General features: G+C 47.0%; 1 protein-coding gene across 9 annotated transcripts in view; it reads left to right on the top strand.

Annotated features, from left to right (window-relative positions):
• The window catches only part of OSBPL5 (oxysterol binding protein like 5), a 177902-nt gene that overhangs the window by 87120 nt on the left and 68272 nt on the right, over positions 1-22510 (top strand). Inside the window, exon 1 of one of the 9 annotated variants that reach the window (XM_084522449.1) lies at positions 17290-17679. The exons of the other annotated variants lie outside the window; for them this stretch is intronic. The gene's annotated coding sequence lies outside the window, so the exon portion shown is untranslated. Of the gene's footprint in view, positions 1-17289; positions 17680-22510 lie in introns of those variants that run through there. 9 annotated transcript variants of the gene reach the window in all.

The raw sequence follows: 22510 nt of genomic DNA, 5'->3' as shown, positions 1-22510 counted from the left end.
AAAAGCCACATCAACGGGAAAGAAAATGTTTCAAGTCACGAAGCAAGCTGGGCACCAAAAGGGGTCTGTTTAATCACTTGCATGTGTCGAACGGGGAAAAAACAGAAAGCAAGTCACTTACAGTAGCAGACGTTTTCAAGACTTACCCAGAGCATGTTTTTTTGTTGTTGTTTGTGTTTTTTTTTTTCCCCAATGTTTGTGTGCAACTGCACTGTAATTGGTGTCACAGTTTTTCCTGGTCTCTGTCCTGCTAAGGAAGTGAAGTCTGTACCTGAGAGATGCAGTCTGGGCTCTTGCCCTGGGGAGTTCATGTCGTAGCCCAGACCTGGTACAAAACAGGCAGCAGCAGAATGCTGGCAGAACAGAAAGCAGCAAAAATCACCCTGAAACTTGGAGGGCTGACTGGGGAAAGGACCAATTGTGTCTTGCAACCAAATCCATTCCAAGAACCCTGTCAGACTTCTGAAGGTAACTGGTCATAAAATCCAGTAGCCACCTGGGGAGCTCTACAGCCAAAGACTAGTCTGAAATGGCAGCCTTGCAGTAAGAAACAAAAGAAATCCTGGGCTGGAACCTATGTTAGAAGCTTATTGGGAGCTTGAAGGACTGGCATGCTGGTGTGACTGGCCTGCTTTGAACATCCGACCACTCCTCTGTACCATAACACATGCTGCTTACCTCTGGTTCTCGTTTTAAGTTTTCCCTTTTGTCTTCATCAGTTCAGACATTTTCCAAGCTGCATGGCAGCAATCTCAGCTGCTTGCAAGGGGTGGGACAGGCAGTTAGGGAAATGAATCCATGTTGTTTTAGCTGCCTTTTTCCTCCCAGTACCTTCCATCATCAGCAGGAACCTCTTTGTCTCAGGCAGTACGTTGAAAACGAGCCTGAAGTTGGTCTTGCTGCTGTTCTAGGAGAGCTGTCGTGTATTGAACAGCAGGACCTTTTGCAGGGGTTTTTCATGTCAGATGGTCTGCAGATACTGTTTGTTTAGGTTTAGTCATTCTGTGCGAGGCAAGGCTGTGGGAATGTCAGCTTGCTTTCTGAAATGCCAGCCTTTCTCGGAGAGCTCTCGCTTTGCTTTCCAGATCTGTTGGTGCATTTGGGGAATTGCTAGCTGAGGGTATTTCTGTATGAATACGTACCTACTGATCAGCCGTTTATGAAAAATGGCTGCTTTGCATAATTTTTGCATATTTTCTCATTCCTTTAAAAATCAGCTTACGTAATCTGCGTAACAGTTATCAGACCACAACAAACATGAATTGTAAAATCAGGGAAAATAGCCCCGTACGTCACTGAAAGGTATTTCCCTCTGGTCGCTTCTGGTGTCTTCTGAAACCAGAGAAGTTCCCCTATGAAGAAGTGGTGGGTTCTGATCTGCTTGCTTTAAAAATAGTGTGGCGCAGTGTGCGGTTTTGCTTCTGCAGCTTCCTCTGTGTGTAGCTCCGAGCTGACAAGATGCTAGTTCAGGAAATTGCAAGCTTGGATATTTGGCCGTTATCAAAATGCCAGCGCTAAAATTGGTGAGCACATGCTAAAAGACTTGAAAATGTGAGAAGGCCTCTTACAGGATTAAGTCCATTTGCTTTCGAGAGGAAGATAAATTCCAGTAAAGGCTTTTTCCCGGCATTAAAATGACACTGGAATGATTAGTGCCAAAAAGCTATGTCCAACTTCCCATGTGCTTGCTCACCTGGACAGTTACTGAACTGGAAAAACAAAATGTTTGATCACTTCTGAGTTTCTGAAGTGACAAAACGATGCTTTCCCCCATTCTTGCATTTATAAAATTGAAAAATACAGAAAACTTGGCTACAAAAATTTGCATGGCTTTCAGCAAGGGCAGGCACCTGGAAGGCACCTGGAACTGTCTGTAGGAAGTTGTTCTGGGGGTGCAAATTTTCAATGAGCCACGTTCTGCTCTTCAGATGGCAGAGGTACGAGTCCCGCATGGTCTCAGTGGACACGTGGCTGAGCCCAAACACAGCTGTGCTTACTTAAGCCCTCACACATCCAGGTGCCCTGGGATATGCTGCTGTGGGTACGTGAGAACAGCACGTAGATGCCCTCATTGTCTTACAGTTTGTAATCAAACGGGGAAGCTTAGCAATAGGCCCCTCTTCTGCAAACATTTCAACATTTGAGTGTTCTCTGGTGTGACTAGAGGCAGCAAAGCCTTGGAGGGTATTGTGTTTTTTTTTTTTAACCTGGGAGAGTTTTAGTTTGAAAAACAATCTGAGGGGCCTCCCTCCTTTGTCTCGGACACAGCCTGCGTATGTTTCTTTTCTGTCACTCCACATTCGTGCAGGAGCACAGTGTACAAGGAAAGCTTAACATATGCAGAGGCCTGTATATGTAAATAACGTGCTAGATTCAGCTGTAGGTACAGACACCGATGAAACTCAGAGGAGTGATCACAAGTGAAGTTACTCATCACTGTAAAACCGGGAATGAAGAAAAGATGTGGAGGTTAGTCCCAGTTTAATAAAATCATTTGTGTGCCCCCTTGAGATGCTATATCTTGGCTAGAAACCCCTCAAGGTGCAAACTGCCATGCAGCATTTTATACAGGCAGGCGGGATGGATGATGGTATCTCCAGGTACAGGGTTTCTATAGTGATCTTGTTTATCTTCCTCTGTTTACTTGCTTTATATTGTTTCATGACACCACAAAGATGTGTTGTACCTGAATCTTATCTATCCCCGAAGTTGCTGCTAGCCCATTTAAGGTTTTACTTGTTTATTTGCTGAGTGACTGCAAATTGAGAACTTCTCCTCAGTGGTCCCTCTGAAAATGCTGATGCAATCCGTGCCCCTTCCCCTGCTCCAGCTGTGAGAAGCTCAGGCTGCTGTGCTGCCTGCCCCTCCAGGCAGTGAGCCTGGGGCAGTCCATTCGGTACCCTGCTATGGGAAGGGGTAATGAGAGGGGGACTTAATGGGGTATGCCAGGCATCTGCGAGATGGGGTTCACAGCTGCAGGTTGGAGCGTGTTAATGCCTTCAGCTTGATTAATCTGTTCATTTTATGAACTCTGTACCCACAAAGGGTGCACATCAGTGCTCAGGACTGCAACACTTGGTTTATTTGCAGACAGATTACAATACTCAAAGCTGTGCATACGCCTTTTTGCTGCCCTGCCTTGCCAGTGTACCTTCTCTTTTGAACTGGAAGCATCACAGGACTAGTGGGAGCAAAGATTGCAAGTACTGGGAGCCAGTTTGTGCTCCGCTGAGATTATTAGGGGATTTGCCACTGAGCTGGGAATGAATGGCATCAGGTCCTAGGCTGTGGTCTTGAAGATGTAGTTCTGTTTGCATCTTCCCTGGTACCTTACTCCACCTGAACTCAGTATGCCCTCAGGGCCTTGCCTTGGTGTGCTGGGTTAGCAGCAGGGAAGGCTCAGTGTGGAAGATGAGCCTCTTGTCCCACCCGCAGGAGTTTGAGCTGTTGGTGGCTTGCTTGGGATCTGCTGAGCTAGGTTGAGCTGCTCTGGATTTTACCTTCCTTCACCCCCTGCCTCAAAGTGGCTGTGCTAGCAGTGGACTCCTGAGCCCCTTCCCTGGTGGGATGAAAAGCTGGAGTGTAACCTAAAGCTTTCAAAGGGAAGGTCTCTTGCTAGCATGCAAAAAACACAACATCTCAACTCAATCACAGAAATGGCTGATTATATCTGGTTGAAATAGACTTTGAGCAGGCCCTAAGGTGACTGAGATTGGTGAATTTCAGCACAAATTGTTGAAATTCAGTTGCGTAGCAATTCTCTACTGGGAAGTCTTGGGTAACTCTAATTAGAAGCTGTTGTAGCGATGTTAATAAGTTTGTCTACTGCTGCCCATGGCACTCTTGTTCTCAGTGTAAATGAATGAGTCAGATGAAGCATTAGGAAAAACCATATAACAGTTGAGAGGATGAATCACTGGAAGAAGCTGTGGAAGAAAAGCTGTGCACTTTTCCTCACTGGAGGTCTTGAAAAGCAAGCTGGAGAAATACCTGCCAGACATGGCCTGGGTTTACTATGTTGCTTTGGGCAGAGAAATGAGGAAAGAACGTAGTGCAGGACTCCTGAGCTCTCTTCCAGCCTGGGATGGTAGGATAACAAATTCACTATAAACTAACCATTTCACATACCTTTCTTCTGTCTATCTTGTTTCTCCATAATGCACATTGCTGTAAGTGGTAACTTGATTTTTCTTGCAGACCCTTATTAAAAAAGCACTCTAACTATGGTTAATTGGCCTTCCCTGCCCAGTGAAGTAGATTAAAGACACCAGTGAGTGAGAGAGCTTCAGAAAGCCCAACAAATGGGCTGTGCTCTGCTGAATGCCCTTGTGGCTTCTTGCAGGTATTGGCAGCTGTTGTGGAACAGAGCAGAGATTGCCCTGTTTGAAGGAAGCATTTGGGTGAAACAGGCATCACGTGCTCTTTGTTGCCATGTGCCTACCAAATGGAAACCTTCTGGGACAGCTACATCTGCACAATGACCTGCTGGGGATCAGAGTTTTTTGGTAGTACTCCTGAGGGTAAAGAATGTAATTAGCCTTGTGCTGGAGAGCCAGAGAGAGACACAGAGGTAGTGATGTTGGATCACATCTTTGGATCCTCCTGGAAGAGGGGAAAAGCACTGCTAGGATACTTACTGGATGCGCAGTTCTCCGGAGTCTGTTGCAGATGGGGCATGATTTATAGCAACCATAAAGCAGCAATACGGCTGCTTTAAACTGCTCTGGGGTTGAATTTGCCATTGGTTGTTACCAGAATTAGGCCTGTGTGTTCTGGTGACTAACTGGGTTTGTTCTCCATGTATGTGTTCGCACTGCTGCCTTCTCCTGCTCCTGGCAGCTGGCTGTTTGGAAAGCCTGGGTATCATTCTTGCTGGTGCAATGGTCTCCTCCCTGCAGGCAGGAGCAGTAGTCTTTTTGCTCGCTAGTTCCCTGTCTGCTGGCGTTGTTTGTCAGGGCTTTGCACAGAAGAGAGACAGAGAAGAGAGGTGAGGGGCAGGATTTGGGCTGCTGCTTGCTTTCCATCAGTTGTCTTGATGCTGTTTCTCCAGGCGTGAGATGCCTCCTTAGTCTTTTCTATTCCAGGTACTGATAGTTTCAACTCGTTATCTTGTGTAACGGTTTTCCCTTTTCAGTCTGAGATTTATGGCTTTATTTGTGGATGGATCAGCCTGAGAGCTGGGGACATGGCTTGCTGCCAAGGAGCAGAGTGAGTGTAAAGAAAGAGCCTTCGGTGTAATGCCTTCTGCTGCGCGGTGTGTGACAGCTTCAGGTAGCAGGAAGGAAGCTGGGAAATAGAGCTGAGCTGCTGGCATACCTTAGCTTGCCTTTGTCTGGAAAGCCCACCACACGTGGAAAATGATTGCAAAGAATTGCTGCCTGGCTGGTCACCTGGGTGGTGAACACAGCTTGGAAAAAGTCGCTCTTCCAAATAAAGAGCATCTGCCCAAGGCTGCCAGTTTTAGAATAACTCCCCTGGTAAACAAGCCTGACAGCACATCAAGACTTCTCACGAGACCAGAAACGCGATGTGTTTGTGCCCACACTGCCCAACAGGAAGAGTGAGAGTCCCCGCCCTACAAGTTTGTGCAGTTAAGCATGAGCTGGAAGACAAAAATGCAGAAGGTGTGGGTTTTTCTATTTTTAACTTCCAATCCACTGTGATATCCCCAAGACCATCAGATCTACATGACTAAATGACGGGGTGTTGCATGTGCGTGGCCGTCTAGGTACTCAGGGTCAGCACTGAGTGAGCTGGCTGAACCTCCCTCCTCCTAGTGGTTGCACTAAAGGTGCAAACAAAGCTCAAGTGGCCAGAATGAAGCTGAGGGAGAAGCAGAAGTGGGAAATGTTTATTCTATTTAAATATCACAAAGATAAACAAAGTGTTTGGTTATGTTCTTGAATTCACATTACCTCTGGAAACATCAGTACTGTCATTCTGAGAAGAAATTTGGGAACCATTGTGGGATTTCACTTCATTCAAATGCTTACACTTCTGCTGCATTGTACTAGGCTAATAGATATATTTAGAATAGCATATGAAAAAAAAAAAACAACTTCCTTGCAAAATGATGCTGTTTATCACCTTGGTGATAAATGCATTCAACCTGTTATGGGCATTTACACAGAATACCTGTGCTGCTGTCAGACCACCCCAGGGCACTGTGTAGGGCAGTGGGTAAGTGAGCTCCTTAGGGCAGGACCTGGTCTGTTGCTTGGTGGGAGGATGGCAGAAAGCACTGGCTCCACGGTAGCTTATTAACGTGGCAAATACCCATTTTAGATATTTGAAACTTACTCACTCAGTATCTTCATCAGCAAACACTTTTAGCAGTTGTCATGTACTCAGCGTTTGTCTGTGTGTCTGTCATTTAAATCTCAAAATCACATCAAGCACAGGAGTTGCGTTCCCTGCGTAAAGACACTGAATCTGCGCTGTATACAAGGTAAAAATCCACTTTTTCCTTTCTCAGTATAAAAGCCTTTCTAAAGATAAGGCAAGCATGAGTCAGTTCCCTACATACTGCTAGTCTCATCTCCGCAATAATAGGTGGCGGCCACCTCTTTGTGATAACCAGGAAGAAAGATTTTTTTCACCTTTTCTCCCTGAGTATTGCCTTACTCATCATGACCACCCATTCAAATTAGACTATTTGTGGAGTATGGCATTACTCACTGGGTGGAAGATATGATCCGAATTTGGTCTCTATTAAACAAAATTTCTGTTGCACTAGAGCGTTTCCAGTGGGATCACCTCATTCATTTGGGAAATATTTGTAAAAGGGACTCCCTGCTGTAAATGAATCATGATTTCAATGGAGCAGTGCCCCACTGTGGTAGCTCCAGAGCCACCTCTCTGCTGACAGCTTAATAGCATGTACTTGGGCTCTTCTGGAGAAGAAACCTGTGTGGATTCTTTGGAGCACTGTGCTTCCAGCCTTCACCAGGGTAGGGTCCTGAGCCCTGATGCTTTGTGCAAGTACTCCTATAGTCATCCAGATGTGTTTTTTTTGCTTTTGTTGAAGTGCCGTACGTACCTTGGATCTGGTGAAGGATTAAATAAATTGCTCTCGGATACCTGATGCGCTGTTCTCTTAGGAGAAAGCTCAATTTGTAATTAACATTTTTTTTCTTGCTTTGAAGACACCTGGTTTTGTTAGTTGAGTGCTCTGATCAAGAAGGGTTGCTGTGAATTTTTATTCTGCTTTGAGAAGAGCAAGCTTGGTGCACAGGCTTGGTGAGATGCCAAGACAACGGGCTTTTATTTTTGAAGCTGGAGTTCTGTTTTGTGCAAATGTCACGTAAGGACTGTGAGGTGAGTTGAGGGAAGAACAGGGAAGCACTCTTCTCATGAAAATCTTAGCAGTGGCTTCATACAAGACCAGATAGTGGGCTTAAATGTAGTAGCAGCTCGCTGATTGCTGAGGATCAGAGGATGTTTTGCCAGCTGGGTGACTGGAAGGTCACTGTGCCATGCTCCCAGAAGGAGACAGATCATTCCCAGCAACCTGCTGCTTGAGCTAGCAGAAACTTAGCCACAGCTCTCCTTAGGGAGAGTGAATGCCTAGTGCTATTCATAGTTCAGTCAGGTTTAATTTTTGTAACATCGGAACTGTGAAACAAATACAAAATGTTTCACTTACATCCCCTGTGACACAATCCAGAGCAGTCAACGTTTGGGGCCAAATCTTCAGTCATACTGAGTGGCTCCAGTGAAGTGTTCCTCATGAAAGGCACAGGCTGTATGTTTGCTTTGGTTCACCTTCTTCACAGTTTGCATGACTGGGTTTCCCCATCCCGCCTGGCTGAGGAAGCTTTTAGGGGCCACCAGAATCTGTCTGTAGTTCCCTCCTGTCTCTGTAGGCTCAGGGTAGGGGGATTTCCCATTTTAGTGTCCTGGAGGAACCTACAAGCTGACATTAAGCTCTTGTGAAGGATACATTTTTGCAGTTGTGATTGATTTGTCTGGTTTGATTCTGTCCCTTCAAAGTTCCTTTTTATGCATGTTCATAAGCTAAACGATGCCTCTCTGCACACTGCATGCCAAAGTTTACTATCGCCTTGCTCATTAAATAGCAGTGATCTTTTTTGTTTATAGGCACAAAATTGATACATAAGATATGTAAGAGTACAGAGGCACTAATTTGAAATTTTTGATACTTTTTATGCATAGAACTATAGCATGAAACTTTCTCAGTCTTGGCGTTTCTCTTTTGTTACAAGTAAAGTTTCTACATAAATCATTTTTTTTCCTGTGAATGTTTTTTTTATTATAAATTCTCTCCATTAATATTTTGCACAGAGGTAGACTAATTGCATGGGCAGGCACAGTGGTAGGGGTATAAATCTCTTCCAGTGACAGTGTCTTGAAATAGCAATGGGTTGAGATATCGTTGTCACAGTGTAACACTGTGGGTTGATCTTGCTGCCTTTCTGCAAAAATGAGTACTGTGACTCCGTGTGTGCAGCCCTGTTTAATTACATGGGGTCCTTCTGTCACTGAACAATTAGAGTATGGTGGATGCCTTCAAATAGTCACAGATCTAAGCCAAAACTAATTCCTGCGTACTTTTTATCCAGCTTCATCTGTACAGTAACGCCTCTGTTGTGCTGGTAGTGCCAGCTTTTGGCTCTTGGCAGGGTGAGGAAGGCCGTGTCCCTGAGGAGTGTGATGGAGCGAGCCCAGCAGGTCCTGCCCACGGATCTGCGTGGGCTGGGTGCAGGCAGCACAGAACCCCGTGTGCTGGCCAGGCTGGCTGCCCCCAGGCACTGCCTGGGCGTCGTGCTCCTCCAAAGCAGCTGTGGGTGTGCTCTGCTCCTTCTGCTCACAATGTGCATTTGGCCCTCCCGGACCGCATTGAGCTTCCCCAGGGCCATTTAACACCCCTGGAACTCCTGCCTCAGGGCTCACCAGCTGAGGACTCAACATTTGAAGCCTGATTTGTGAGGATTAAACACACACTTGGCTTGTCTTACTTCTTGATTGCCTGTCCTGGGCGAGCACTTTGCTTGCACTCTCTTGTTGCCAGATCCTCCAGCAAATAATGGTGGTCCATGAAGTGAGTCCACTCCTCAGAGCTGTGAAACACCGGGCCAGGACTGCATATGCGGGCTGCAGAGATCTTGTACTCCACTTGTGGTCACCTGCTGAGTGCTGCAGGGAGCTTCAGAGAAAAGATGTTTGTGTTGCCTTTCCTCCACAGCTGTGCTCCAGCTATAGGATTGCAGATCACACTCTATATTTCCCATTCTGTTATATATTCAGTCTGTTTTTATACAAGAGGAAATATTCCAGAAGCCAACTGGGCTTGGACCGAAGTGTCAGCCCTGGTTCCCTGCCATCTCCAGCTGATCTCTCCTCGTCCATTCTGTCACTGGGCCACCAAGGGAAGAAGTCTGGGGACTTGGCCTCAAGCAGTCTGAGTCGCACAGCTGCAGAAATGGATTTTCTTGGCAGAAGTGACTGTGACAGGCGTGGCTTTAGAGAAAACCCTTTGACAACCATGTTGCTTTGCCATTTTAAAAATGGCACATTCTGTCAGAAACGTTTCTTCTGAACATACTCATTTGCTTTAGATTTAGAAGCAAGCCCTTTGATGTGGAGAGTGGATCTGGGGCCTGAGGTCCTTCCTTTGGGTGTCCACCCTTTCCAGGGAAAGTAGAAAATAAAGGCTGTTTTCTAAATGGGAGGGTTTGAGCCCTACTGTCTTAGCTCTTAGTTGTCTGCCACGTGCTGTACCCCTGAGCCTCAGGCACGTATGGCGTTCTCCTGGCTGGAGTGCAGGCACTGGCATTCCTCTTCAGTTGCAAGTCATTCCCTCCTTGCTGTGCAGCCGCTCTGGTTAACCACAGAGCCCCATTTAAAACCAGAAGCCAGCAAAACACGATATCCAGCTATCTGTAGCATCAAAGGGTGTGTTAGTTCTTCAAAGGCAGCCTGGAGCCTCACAGTTGTCTTCTCAAACAGATTTGCTCTCTGCTAAATGAAAAAAAAGACACGGTGTCAGTGGCCTCGCTTGCATCAAAGCTCTTTGCCAGCTGTGGGTCTGGCTCCTGATGTCTGGTATGTTCTTTACCAGCGGAGATAAGGGTATTTAAAGTGACCTTACAGAGGTTTTTGACTCCCTCGGTGGTGTTCCTCACTGCATCTGGCTCTATTATTGACTTTCTTACCATTGCTATAACATCTTTTCTTTTGGGGAACTGTTTTTTTAAAAGCAAAACCATGTAGATCTGAAAACTTTAAAGGAAAAGGGTTCGTGAAAAGGGAGCAGAACTGGCTCTTTCCAACTCTGGTTGCTTAAGGCTGGATTCAAAAGAGGCTGACGCAGCCACCGCCTCGTGTGCGGGCTCATGGGTCTGCCTTCGCTTTAACCTCCTGTACACAGTGTTTGTCTGTGAAAGGCCGTCATGAAAACAGGAGTGCTGGAAGAAATTAGGCTGCTTGCTTTTTGTTTGTGTTTCCTCCTTTCCCTTCCTTTCTATTTTAATGAAGCACGGTATCCTCATGTAGTTCCAGTTAATGAAGTCATCTTTAAGCAGTTAAAGTTAATGCAAATTAAGCTTAATGTGCTGTGTAATGTAAGTGCCCAGTGCATTCAGCGAGTCAGTACTGGCTGTGCTGGAAAAACTGACCACTGAACAAATTACAGGAGTAGTCCAAAGTATGTTTTTTTATTTCTGTAAACAAGTATCTAAATCATGTTAGGAGGCATCAAAACTTGAGTCTACCACATTCTCTGATAAAACAAGGCAAGATCTGAGCATTCATAGAATGTCTTGAGTTGTAAGGGACCTTACAGATCACCCCATTCAAGCCCCCCTGCTATGGGCAGGGATGCCACCCACTAGATCAGGTTGCCCGGGGCCTTATCCAGTCTGGCCTTAAACACCTCCAGAGGTGGGGTGTCCACAGCTTCTCTGAGCAACCTGTGCCAGTGCCTCTCCACCCTCTGAGTGAAGAATTTCCTCCTAAAGCAGTGAAAGCTGAGTTTCAGAGGGGTTGGACAAATTTGTCTTTTTCTGGAAATTGCAAAGTCTGAATACATCACATCAAGAATTATTTTTTTCTATTTTTTTTTCTTTTTTCTTTCTGCGGTTTCATCATCCAGGACCCTGTTTCTTACCAGAAGTCCTTTGATGTCTGCTACTATAACGAGGTACTTAGACCAAAACTTGTTGGCTTCAGGTGCTACGGGTGAATCTGAAAACAGACCAAAGCTGTAGATGGGGTTACAATTTTGCAATTTAATATACAGCACTTCTTTTTTCTCTCTTAATAGCAGAAGTCAGTGGGGGTTTGGATCTTGCAATGAGAAAATGAGAAAAAACAATTTCCTCTTCATCCCTTTTGCTGGCCTTTTTCTCACACTATATGTAAAACTTGTGTGTGAGTTTTTTTTCCTCCTTTCTTCAGTTAACTAAAGTTACACCAAGCAGTTCAGAGCGGCGCTCAAAAACAATATCTCAGCGTGTTTAGAAAGTTTACTCTGCCCTGTAGCACATTTTTCAATATAAAGCTCCCGTTGTGCTTGCTAGTGGCTGCGCGAGCAGTGCTTTCATCCTGCCCTCATCTGGGGCTCCCAGCTGGGGCCCGATATCCTTGGCCCTCATCTTCAAAGGGGGTAAAAATTGCATCTTGGTTCCCAGGCCTGTGGTGGCTTTTACTTTGCGAAGGCAAGCACTGTCCTGTTTTCTTCTCTGCAGCTCTGCTGTCTGCCCTCAAGAAAAGTCTTCTCCTTGCAGGTTTTGTGCATTGAAATAAACCAAGGGAAAGAACAACTCCCCCAAAACCAAACGCTGCCATTTATTGGCGGCGGGGCAGCGGCTCAGGCTGACTGGGCAGCAAGCGCAAATCCTATCTCAGCTGCATCGTGTCACTGGGGAATATCATTACAATAGAGCATGTTTCAACAGCAGCGTTTCCTCAGTGTCCTAGCCCTGGAAAACCTCCTTCTGCTGGACGTCCACCAAGTTGTTAATGGAGAGTTTGGAAACGGCGATCAGATGTGGCCAGATTTATAAACACGCGCTGGCTGTGTTCTTGCTTCTTCCTGGATCGTGGGACCTAATCGTCTATTTGGAAAAAGGGCTGCATTTTCTCCTAAACTAGGCCGCAGAGGTCCAGACCTACTCCTACTTTCTGATGGGCTTGTGTTCCCAGAAACAGACATTAAATATGCAAAAAAAGATATTTTCAAGATGAGCCTATTAGCCAGAAACATCCTGAGAAGAGTAATTTGCCTGGAGGGACGGATGGTGAATAGATACTTGCTGCCCTCAGTTCTCCCTGATTGCTGCCATTTCAGGCTTCTCGATTATTTCCTGATAGCTCATGTTTTCAGATGCTTTCTGACTAGCTGTCTTCACGTGTCTCTGTGACTTTGGGATCCAGCATTCTTTGAACTGCAAGGGATTCTGTTTGGTTTTTGTTTTTGAAAAAGGGCATCTTCAAGTGTCTGAATCTGTAAAATTGTACCATTCTGATCGTTCCCTTTCATTGCTAATAGGGCATAATGCCTGTCCTCGTATCCCTTTTCTACCCCCTTCCTGCAATATTTCACTGTTTAGGTACAGCGGAGTCGAAAGCAGGAAGATTTGGCTCCTCCAAAAGTCAGCTCTGTAGTGAAATGGCAAAGCCTCACATGCACTGGTAGGGATGGTGGCAGGGATGGTCCTGTGATGGCTAATTTACAGTGTTACTGTCTTTTATACAAGTTCTTAATTCACGTCCTTTCAGGGGACTGCAGTAATGGAGCAGGCCTGGTTCTGGGCTATTCCTGATGGTGCTGAGCTTCAGGAATAGGATGCTGTGGTTTAGAAAGGTTGTTTTCTGTATGTAAGCTAAACAGATGATAGCAGCAGCATTGCTGCGTTGCTGGTGAAAAACAACATCCCATCAAGACTGTGCCTCATGTAAAGCAGCAAGTGTGCTACAGTACCATCACTAACCCACTTGCCATGGCCCTAATAATTTATGAACCGAAAAGGGGGATATTTGGGCAAAAAGCACCCTTTAGCATGCAGGACTGCTAGCGTAAAGGAAAGTTGGCATATCTCCAGCCTTCTCCCTTCAACCTGACTCACGGTTTCCTCAGCTGTGAAGCAGGGAGGGGTGTGGTGTCAGGAGCTCCTTCCCCAGCCAGGGCTCAGCCTGCCCGAGGTGCCCTCCCTGCCCCACATGCTGATTTCCTTAGTGCTGCAGTTGAAGAGTGACTTTGGAGAACCCAACCGAGAGAAGATAAGCAGTACCCCTCGCCTGAAATGCCGTTACTGCTGAAGTTGTTGGCAGAACTTCACTGGGTTTCTGTGGCCACTGTCTCACACCTTGTTGTCTCGAAAGATCCAAATGTCAAATAAAAACTGTGGCAGCCACTTAATATATGAGAGGTTTGAGATGCGTGTAGGGAATTAATTAGGGGAACAGCAGGAGATTGGTTTGGGAGCTGTCTAGGCAAAGCCACTGGCACTGTCTGTGGAATTGTCTCAAACCACAACAGTAATACCATATATTACTTGGAAATTTGAAGTCTTAGTTTCTACAATTTTTTTTTTTATCGAACGATAGGGAGCTGGTTAAGACTTGGCCCTCTTCACACAGCATCTTGGATGCAGTTTAAGAGCACAGATGAATGAAGTGTGTTTGTTTAAAAAAAAAAAAAAAAAAAAAAAAGGCTTTAGATTGAAAATAGCATGAGAAGGTACAGCATGAAAGAAATCATAAGAATGTTTGAGAGCATGGACTCAAAATCACAGGTTTTTTTTAATCAGAATTTTGGCTATAAAATGGTTTAACCTGCTGCTTACTATAAACCAAGGGCTTGCCCATGTTCTTGCAGTCATGCAGTTGTGGAAACGTGCAGTTAATGCCTGGAAGCAGTGGGAAGGCATGGCTGAGCATAAAGCAGAAAGCAATTCTTCCTCCATCTCCTCTGCTTCTTGCTAAATGGGAAGGCAGCACTGCAGAGCCAGTCATGTTCCTTTTGTGTCAATATGTGTGTCTCTGCGCTCTGTGAAGGCAGGAAAACACGAAGCTCAGATCCCTTTCACCTCAGTGATATTTCAAGAGGATTCCAGGCCAGAAAAAAAGGAATGAAAAAGAGAGGTTATTTCAGGTTGGTTGGGTTTTTCGAGCTAGAAATACCCTGTGGAGACTGTACGATCAGGGGAGGCCCGGTGGGCTTGGCCGTGCCCCACCATCCCTGCCAGAGCTGCTGCAGGAGGCTGGGCTGGTGCTGGGGTTTTAGTATGCTCCTCGTCCAGCTAGAGGAGGGTTAAGAGCTGCCTGCCCTCCCTGTGATTCAGAGGAATTTGAAGGGAAAAGGTGTGCCTTTTTTTTCCCCAGGAAATCAGAAGACACAAAGGGAGATGCCTCTGGGCCTTAGCTGCTTGGGTCGTAGGAAGAAGCTGCGCTTTGTGCGACGTGGGCTGGTGGCTGTGGCTGAGCAAATCGGGCACAGGGGAAAAGCACTGGCATAGACCTCGAGGCGGGAGTGTGCTGGGATTTTCCTGGACTGGTTAATGAGCTCTTCCCAATTTGTGATATCTTTGAAAGCACCTTCGCTACTGGAGCATGAGCCACTGAAGGGAGCTGAACTTGCTGACATCATCCAGGCTGCAGCTTGGTTGTTTTCGAGTTGCCAATTGATCAGGCCATTGATTTGTTGCAAGCATCATAAGTTGGGGGGATTTTAAGTGTGGCAGTGTGCTCTAAAATCTGTATTTATGTTGTTAATTTAGCAGCACACAGCTGCATGTGCTACTTGGCCTTTCTCTAACAGCATTTCATGGTGATCACGTGACTGCTGTCCTGTTTTTTGAAGATGAAGATGCATTTTCTGCTTTTCTAGAAAGGCAAACAGTTCAGCCAAACTTCTAACGAGAATCACCTGACATAAGCTTTGTGACCCAGGCATGCTTTTCCAAGTACAGGAAGGAAGCTGTTGCTCAGCAGAAACCGGGCATAAACAAAGAAAGAAACAGTGGGGCTGTGATTACTGGGCACGTGGAAAAAGGCTTTCAAGCAAGTCTTTTTAAGATCAAGAGTCATTCAAACTGATCCCGTCAGCACTCACCCCAAGCAAGCCACCGCTGACCCCAGCCCAGCCGAGCGGGACGAGCTCTTGAGAGCAGCCACGTACTAGTTCAGCAGAAACGAGTTGATCCTGCACTGGGTGGCGTAAGGAAGAGGCAGGACATCTTAGAAGGAAGGTAGAATAGCTCCCTTTTGGGAACTAAGTTGAGGATTTCCTGTTGTTTTGGCGGGGCCGAGATGGCAGAGGTAGATGTAACATTGCCCACTAACGATGCAGGAGCAGTTTCCCTCTCTGCCTTTTCGCTCCTTGCGCAGAGCCAGCAGCTCTTGTGGCTGCCTAGGGCAGAGCACGGTCCAGAACTGCAGGCTGCTCTGACATTCAGCAGCTTGGCAGGGAGAAGGGGTCGCTAAGAGCTGCTCCTGCATCTTCCACTGCAGAAATCCCCCAGCTCTTGGAGGCGACCGGCCACAGGACAGTTGGATTTGCCAATGCCAAACAACCCAAGTGAGTGCTGAAAGGCTGACCTGTCTTTGTAGGGCCAGCTGGTGGGAAAGGGGGAACTAGGAACCCAGGGAAACATAGGGCCAGAGGGGACCTTGAGAGATCATCAGATTGTTTTCCTGGGCAAAATTCTTCCTGGCAGCATCTTTTTGGTGTGCCCTCAAAGATCTCTTGTAGCCCTTGCCTGTCCTCAAGGTGTCCTTCACAGCCAGGAGCCCATCTGCATCCCCTCATCTCCTCCAAGATCTCAGACTCCTTGTGCTGCCAGCTGCTTGTGAGCCTTTCTCTTCAAATTCATCCCAGTTTTTCCTTTGGGCCCACATTACCCACCCACATGGGCTTTCTTTTATAACCACTGGAAAGAGAGAGAAACACCCTTGTGTACACGCTCCCTCCCAGACCCCAAACTCGCCATGGTCCCTTGGTTCGGTGTCACTCCTCACATGGGACCCCACAGTGGCAGCAGGATTTGGGCCTGACACGTGAGCATGGCCTCCCACGAGGATTTCAGCAGTTCCCCGCTGCGACAATGTCTCTGGTAACTGAGATTTCTAATCTAATAAAAGATCTTCATGTCTCAGCAGACGCTGCGCCTTCATCAAGCCATGGACTGTCAAGTGCAGGGGGTGGTATTGGTGCATGCATTTTAATCCTTGTTTGCACAGTGCTTTGAAGGTGTAAAACACCTCGGAAATGCTAGCTTCTTATTGTTACTATTATCACTGTCATCTTAATTTTCTACTGTTTTGGATATCACTTATTCATGAGAAATCAACGCAACAAGTGGGAGTTCTCCCAAAGCTTTTTAGTTCATATTGTTTTCAGTCACATAATGCCAGATGTCTCAGAGGAATCTGATCTGACACAAAACCAGACAAGTCACTAGAAAACTGTATACAAAAAGACACCGGCTGCTACACTACAGCTGGTGGCACTGATGGATATATATGTTATTTTCAAAGCCCTCCCTTCGCTGCAAAGGCCAGGGCAGAGCGCAGGCTGGGAAGAACAGCCACGACGCAAAGAGCCTTTTGGGGCGAGCCTTGGCTGAGGTTTGTGAGTTTTGCTTATTACTTAATTTAGCAATATCGGGAAAACCCAAGAAAGGAGAACAGTTGGAGGTTTTCCAGGCTCTGAATGCTACATGGAGAAGCAGAGCTGTAATTAAACATGCTTGCCTACTGAAATATGTGTACAATCGCTATGGGATACTGTAACTAGCAACATCTATCTGACTGTTCTTAAAGCTGAAGCAGCAGTTCTGTGCTAGCATCTGCTGGCTGTGCCTGTGCTTGGCAAACCTGCCTCTGTGTGGCACCTTCTGCGCGGCTTCCAAAATGATGCTGGAGTGGCCGAGGAACCTTTGTCCAGCGTGGGTATATCTGAGCCCCACGTGGTGCACGGAAGGATTTCCACCACTGCCACCCCTATGCTGTTGCAGGTGTTTACTTTCTCCCTTACAGATTAATTGCAGAAAAGAGTGAGCTGATTCTTTAATTATTGTTATTATTGCACAGCGATTCTGTATGCCAAGGAGCCTCTAAAAAAGAGAATGGGTGGGAGGGATTATATATGACAGGAATAGAGTTGCAGATTGTGTATTGCTGGCCCATTTTGGTAAGTGGCTCTAATTCCCTCTGTGCTGCCCTGCAGCTTTGATCAGCAATGAAACTGTTAACAGCGCTGACAACTAAATAATTGTCTCAACTGGCATTGCATTTTAAACTTCCCCTGGTGAATACTGGCAGATCACACCCCTCAGGGCTATTGTTCCAGCTTCTCTTCGCTCCTAGCGCTGGGTCGAATCGCGCTGCGCTTATTTTGAGGATTTTCTTCCGCAGCCACCACGCTCAGGGAGTCGCTCTGTTTTTTTGAGCCAGGGCTGGGCGCGTAGACGGCGTGCCGGCAGCGTGTGGGAGGCGTGCTGCATTGCCATGTGCCCCCGGAGCAGAGGCTCGGCATGTGGGTGCCAGCCCCGGGTCCTGCGCTGATCCGCAGCTCGGAGGAGTGGTGCATGTGGGAGCGGGCTGGAAAACCTCTGCGTGCGCCTAGTGCGAGGGTTTGGGGAAGGGACAGCTGCCCTGAGCACAGGCGTCGCGTGGGAGAGGAGAGGGTGGCCGGCTGAGACAGCGAGCACCACGGTGAGTGTCTTTTCCTCCTCCTTCCCAAAGCCCACCCCAGCCTTCAGGGCTCCCAGTAGCTCTTCAAAATCTCCCCTCGTGTAGACTCTTCCCTTAGTCCTCCCAGGCTCTCATTTTTACCTGCCCTCCTCTTCTCCCCTTGCTTTTCATTCCCCTCCTCTCCTTTCTTTGTTTCCATTGCCCTGCCTCTGAGGCTGGATGCAGTATCATGCAAATGCAGTGGGTTCTTTGAACATTTGTAGCCTTATGCCTTGAGAACTGTTGACTGGCAGGAATCGGCTGTGATGGATTTGTAAGTACCTGAATGCCTTATTTGCATTTCTGTCTGCTCAGAAACACAAGCGCTCAGCTCCCTTGAGGTCTGAATTCTGCTAGAAACAGCTGTGGCAGTGGCATCCGTTGATTAGCTTCATAAATTGACATTTTCAGGAATTTGTTCTGGTACAGCTGGGTTGGCCGTTTCCCTACCCTCTGCTGCTAAATAACTTGGGTAACTTGTCACCTGCGTAAGGGGCTGGAGTCCCTTAGGGATAACTAGCATTAGTGAGAGCCCACCTGGGAGCATGCCTTGCCTCAAGCTGCCGCTATTCCTTGTCGGCAGTCTGTATGGATTTCTGGTGGATTTAGTTGAGCTAAAACCCCAATCAGCCTGATTCAGCCTTGTGTCTAGGTTGCTTGTAGAATTAGGAATTTGACGAGTGAGTTAAGATCGGAGTAGTGAATCCCCTGTGAGATTGGGTCTTGCCTGCTTATAGGTTGTACTTTTACCTGCAGTTCTGCAACACTGCTGTAACCCTCCCCAAGTGCAAATGCAGGTCTGCCAGTATGAACACGCTTATCCCAGCACAGCTTTTTCCCCTGTGGGAAAGGAGAACAAGCTCTTCCAGTATAGAGCACCTTTATTTGGCTGTGACTCCATCCACACTTTTCGTTGTACTGGCAGAAGTACATCAGCGAATAGTGCTGCTAACTTAGATGGGTGAACTGGTACAAAGTCACGCGCAGAACAAGTCTTGGTCTGCACACAGCCTCCAGAACTCCTTGCAAGCGAGCGTCAAATATGCCACACGTTTGTGATCATGCCTATGTGAGCGGAGGTACAGCGGAAAGACATCGTGTTGCTTTGCCTGTTGTGTGTTCACAGGTAAGAAACCAAGACTTGGGCAGTGTGTTGGCTGAAAAGTCATGACTTGTGAGTCACGGACTGTAGTTTATTTTTAAATAAAGTGCGTAAGACTTTTTTGACTTCCAGACTGGCGGCTGGCCTGTGTTTTTGTTTGCCTCGTATTGGCAATATAAGAGGGCCGTGGCAGAGGTACAAGCTCCTTGCACCAGTGATAAGTGAGTGCCTGGCAGCGGTGAGATACTCAGCATTTGTATCTGCAGTCATTTGCCTCAGCTACCTGCAGGGCAGGGCAGTCCTGAGATCAGTGGGTACAGAGGGAAACTTCTAAGAATTCCAGTCAGATACTATCATACCAGATACCATGGTTTATTGATTGTTTTTTTCCCAGCCCTGCTGCTAAGCTGGATGATGAGCAGTAGCCATACAGGAAAGGTTTTGCAGGCAAAACAAAAATACGTACGGTACAGGAAACACTTGGTACTCAGAGTACCTGGGGAAAGGCAGTGCCATCAACTGGCTACAGTCTTCTGCAGAGCAATTGTCCTAATTTCACATGACTGACCTGTGTCCGGAAACATGGGACCTAGCTAAAACTTGTAGGTTTTCTTCTGCCAAAGAGTAAATAAATCAGTACGACCCTTTGTGCATGAGAAGAGGTTATTTTGAGGCAGGTGATGGTGAGGTGAAGGAGTCTGGGGGACAAAAAGATGGTGCTCTCAGAAGATTGCAAAGCTGTGCTAAGAGGAATGTGTTTTCTTTGTGCTGCTTGCAGTCATCAACCTGTTTGTTGGCACAGTTACCTTGCTGTGCTGTTGTGGGAAATAAACGTCAGCAGAATCTAATAGTTTCCCCCTGTGCGTTAGAGTCACCTCCGTCTCATTTAATTCCCACCTTTGCTTACTGCGAGTGCTGTTTCAGTGCTGCGGTCCTTGACTTCATTTCCTCCAGACTGCGCGCTGCTTCAGAGACAGCCTTCCAGACAGCAGCAGAGTAGGGAGGAAAACCTTTGCTGTTGCTTCCCGAGCTCATCTACTGCCTGTGACTCGGATGGCGTTGGCAGAGGTGGCTCTGTGCACAGGCTGGGGCTGGGTCGTGCCGTACTGCCTGGGGCCATTAGGGAACAAAGAGCCAACCTTGGACAAATCCACAGCTGGGATGTAACCCAGCCTAGCATCCAGCTCGCCCTGGTCTTCGCTGCTTCCTTCTGTGAGGAAGGTGATCTGCGGCAGTCCTTTTGCTGGTTTAAATTACTTCTCTCCCTGGGCTGACTCAAGGTTTTTGCCTGCTCTGTTTGCCTTGGGTAGGAGCTGTGGGCTGTCAGCAGCTGATCTTTTTCCTCAAAGAGTCCAGCAACGTTGGCAGCCCTGGAAGGAGAGGCAGAGGCATCAGCCAGGTCCTTGCCTGCAGTTGTTGGCAGCGAGGCTTGCAGTCAGGACACTTTACGTGGGATTTACAGACAGACACGGTATCAGCTCAGCCCCGCTCCCACAGGAGGCTGCAGAATCCATTGGTGAGCAGCTTTGGAAATCTCTTTTTTATTGTCTCGTCACCTCCGCTTTTAACCAGATGTGACTGCTCATTATAAAAAAAACTAATCGTCCTTACTGTGATCCCATCACTGGTGTCTCAGTTGTGAGCTGTGCAGGGGAGAAGTCATTAATAGCAGTGTTTATATATGCCCCTAAAGATGAAGCGTTGACTGCAGTGGAAGATGAATTTTGCTGGGAAAGGCGCTGAATGAGCTGACTTGATCAAGGGGAAGACATAAAATGTGATGCTGTTTAGTTTTCCCTGTTTCACTCAGACATTAGCTGGCATGGTCTGTTGCTCCATAGCAAATGTGTCTGGGTCCGAGTGGCTGCTTGAGCCAGAATCCCAGTATGCTTTTTGAGGCAGGGGCAATTACTTACTACGTGTTTGTACAGCTCCTAGCACTTCTGGGTGCAGTAATGACTGATTGCTAATGGTTGGGCAATAGTATTTATTGCTGGCAGCTGGTAGGAGCAGCCTGTGTTTATGCCCTGTAGGGGAATTCAGTATTTGTGCACAGCCGTGGGATGTTAAAGGTTTTGTACCTTTCAGAGGCACCACAAAGTCTGTACAGGCCATCTAGCCTTATGCCATTTTAAGTGCTTCCTTACTTCATTTCAGAGATATTTGTTTATTCCTTCCCTTGTTACCCTCCCAAACCTTTCAAATCTTTTCCATCTGGGCTTTTGTGTTTATAAGCTCTTCTGTGTTCAGAGCTTGTAGGCAGCAACCATTTCGAAGCCTACATTTGTAATGCAGACCAAATTACTGCCAGAAAGCACCATGGCCTCACGTTCTCCACCTCTTCCCTACAGCCTCACAGGTCTGAGATACCTCCCTTTTACTCGCTGGATGCCTGGCCCTGTGCTCGCAGCTCTAAGTCAGCATTGCTCCATTAAGGAGGCCACAAAACTCCCCCGATTTACACAGCCCGGGGATCTGGCGCAGCACAATTGCTATTGAAATATTTTCATTTGTCTTGGTTTGTTTTCTCTTGAAGAGCCACAGTGCAGCAACTCTGACTCCTGTTTTGTAAGAGCTGTGCAGCTGAAGCCTATCACTTTTTTTCTGGTATGGAAAAGATGAGCTGGTCAGCCCAGAGCATGGCTCAAGTCTGGCCTCATAAAATCTGTCTGTCACCTTTTAGCCATTCTCCTCACTGCTTCCTTTTCGTAGCAGAGATAATGGGAGCGTTTCCTGCTAACTCCCGTCTCTTCGTGATGAATTGCAGTGGTCTGTGTTGGAAAGCATTGTCTGGCTGCTCTTAGCGCTGCGATAAAGAAAATGCTGTGAATCGGCTGCATTGTGTTTGGCTTCCTTTCAGCCAGGGGCAATCTGGACCTGATCTTCCTTCTGTGCCAGGCCTCAGACCGCAGTTGTTCAGGAGGCAAAGATTTTTATTTTTTTGCTTAAAGACACATTTACACTTTCAGCGTGGAGCTGTTGAAGGTCAGTGTGATTCATAAAGCTGAAGGCGGGAGTCTACAGGAGCCCCTGATTCTCCAGATCCTCCTTTGCCCTCTCCACCCTCCCCTGTGGCAGCACTGGAGCTGGCGTGGATGCCCTCGTGCCAGCAGTGTGCTGCATGCTTAGCTCGTAGCCTCGCCAGCTGCGAGCCCTGCAGCTCTCCAGTCAGAGCTGCTTCCCCTCCTTGTATTTCCAGTACTTGTAGGAAGGAGTGCTTGGAGCTCAGCAGCAGTGTTTTGTTTCAGTTGGGGCTTTTCTTGCTTGAATCTTTCCTTTCGGGGACAAAAAAAAAGCCGATGTCAGCATAGGTTAGCTTTAAAGTGATGGGAAAAGTCCTCTTCCTCTGTTCCACGGCTTTCAGATTTGCTGTCTTTTGTCAAGAGCTGCATTGTCGGGTTTGCTGCCCACGAAGTGGGGAGACGGGTCCTGCTCTTGCTTACACTGGTGTCAGCAAGGAGGAATTTCATGTCACCACTGGTACTATTTTAATATAAAAGTGATATGAGGGGAAGGGGACTCAGGTCTTCGGTGTCAGGTGTTTCCGAATACTGTTGAAATGTATCGGATGCTTTTAAACAGCAAGCTTGCGATCACTACGGAGCACGTTTAAGTTGCTTGGGGGCCTACCTTTTTCACTGAAATGAAGTCAGGGGCAAGATGTACGCTCTGTCATAACTGCTTGCTTGCTGGGATTCTCCAGGGCTTTAA

Source organism: Aythya ferina (genome assembly GCF_964211825.1).
Source record: "Aythya ferina genome assembly, chromosome: 5".
In the NCBI taxonomy this organism is placed as follows: domain Eukaryota; kingdom Metazoa; phylum Chordata; class Aves; order Anseriformes; family Anatidae; genus Aythya; species Aythya ferina.
The sequence above is the reverse complement of the archived record's forward strand: the minus strand, read 5'-3'. Positions and strand labels throughout refer to the sequence as shown.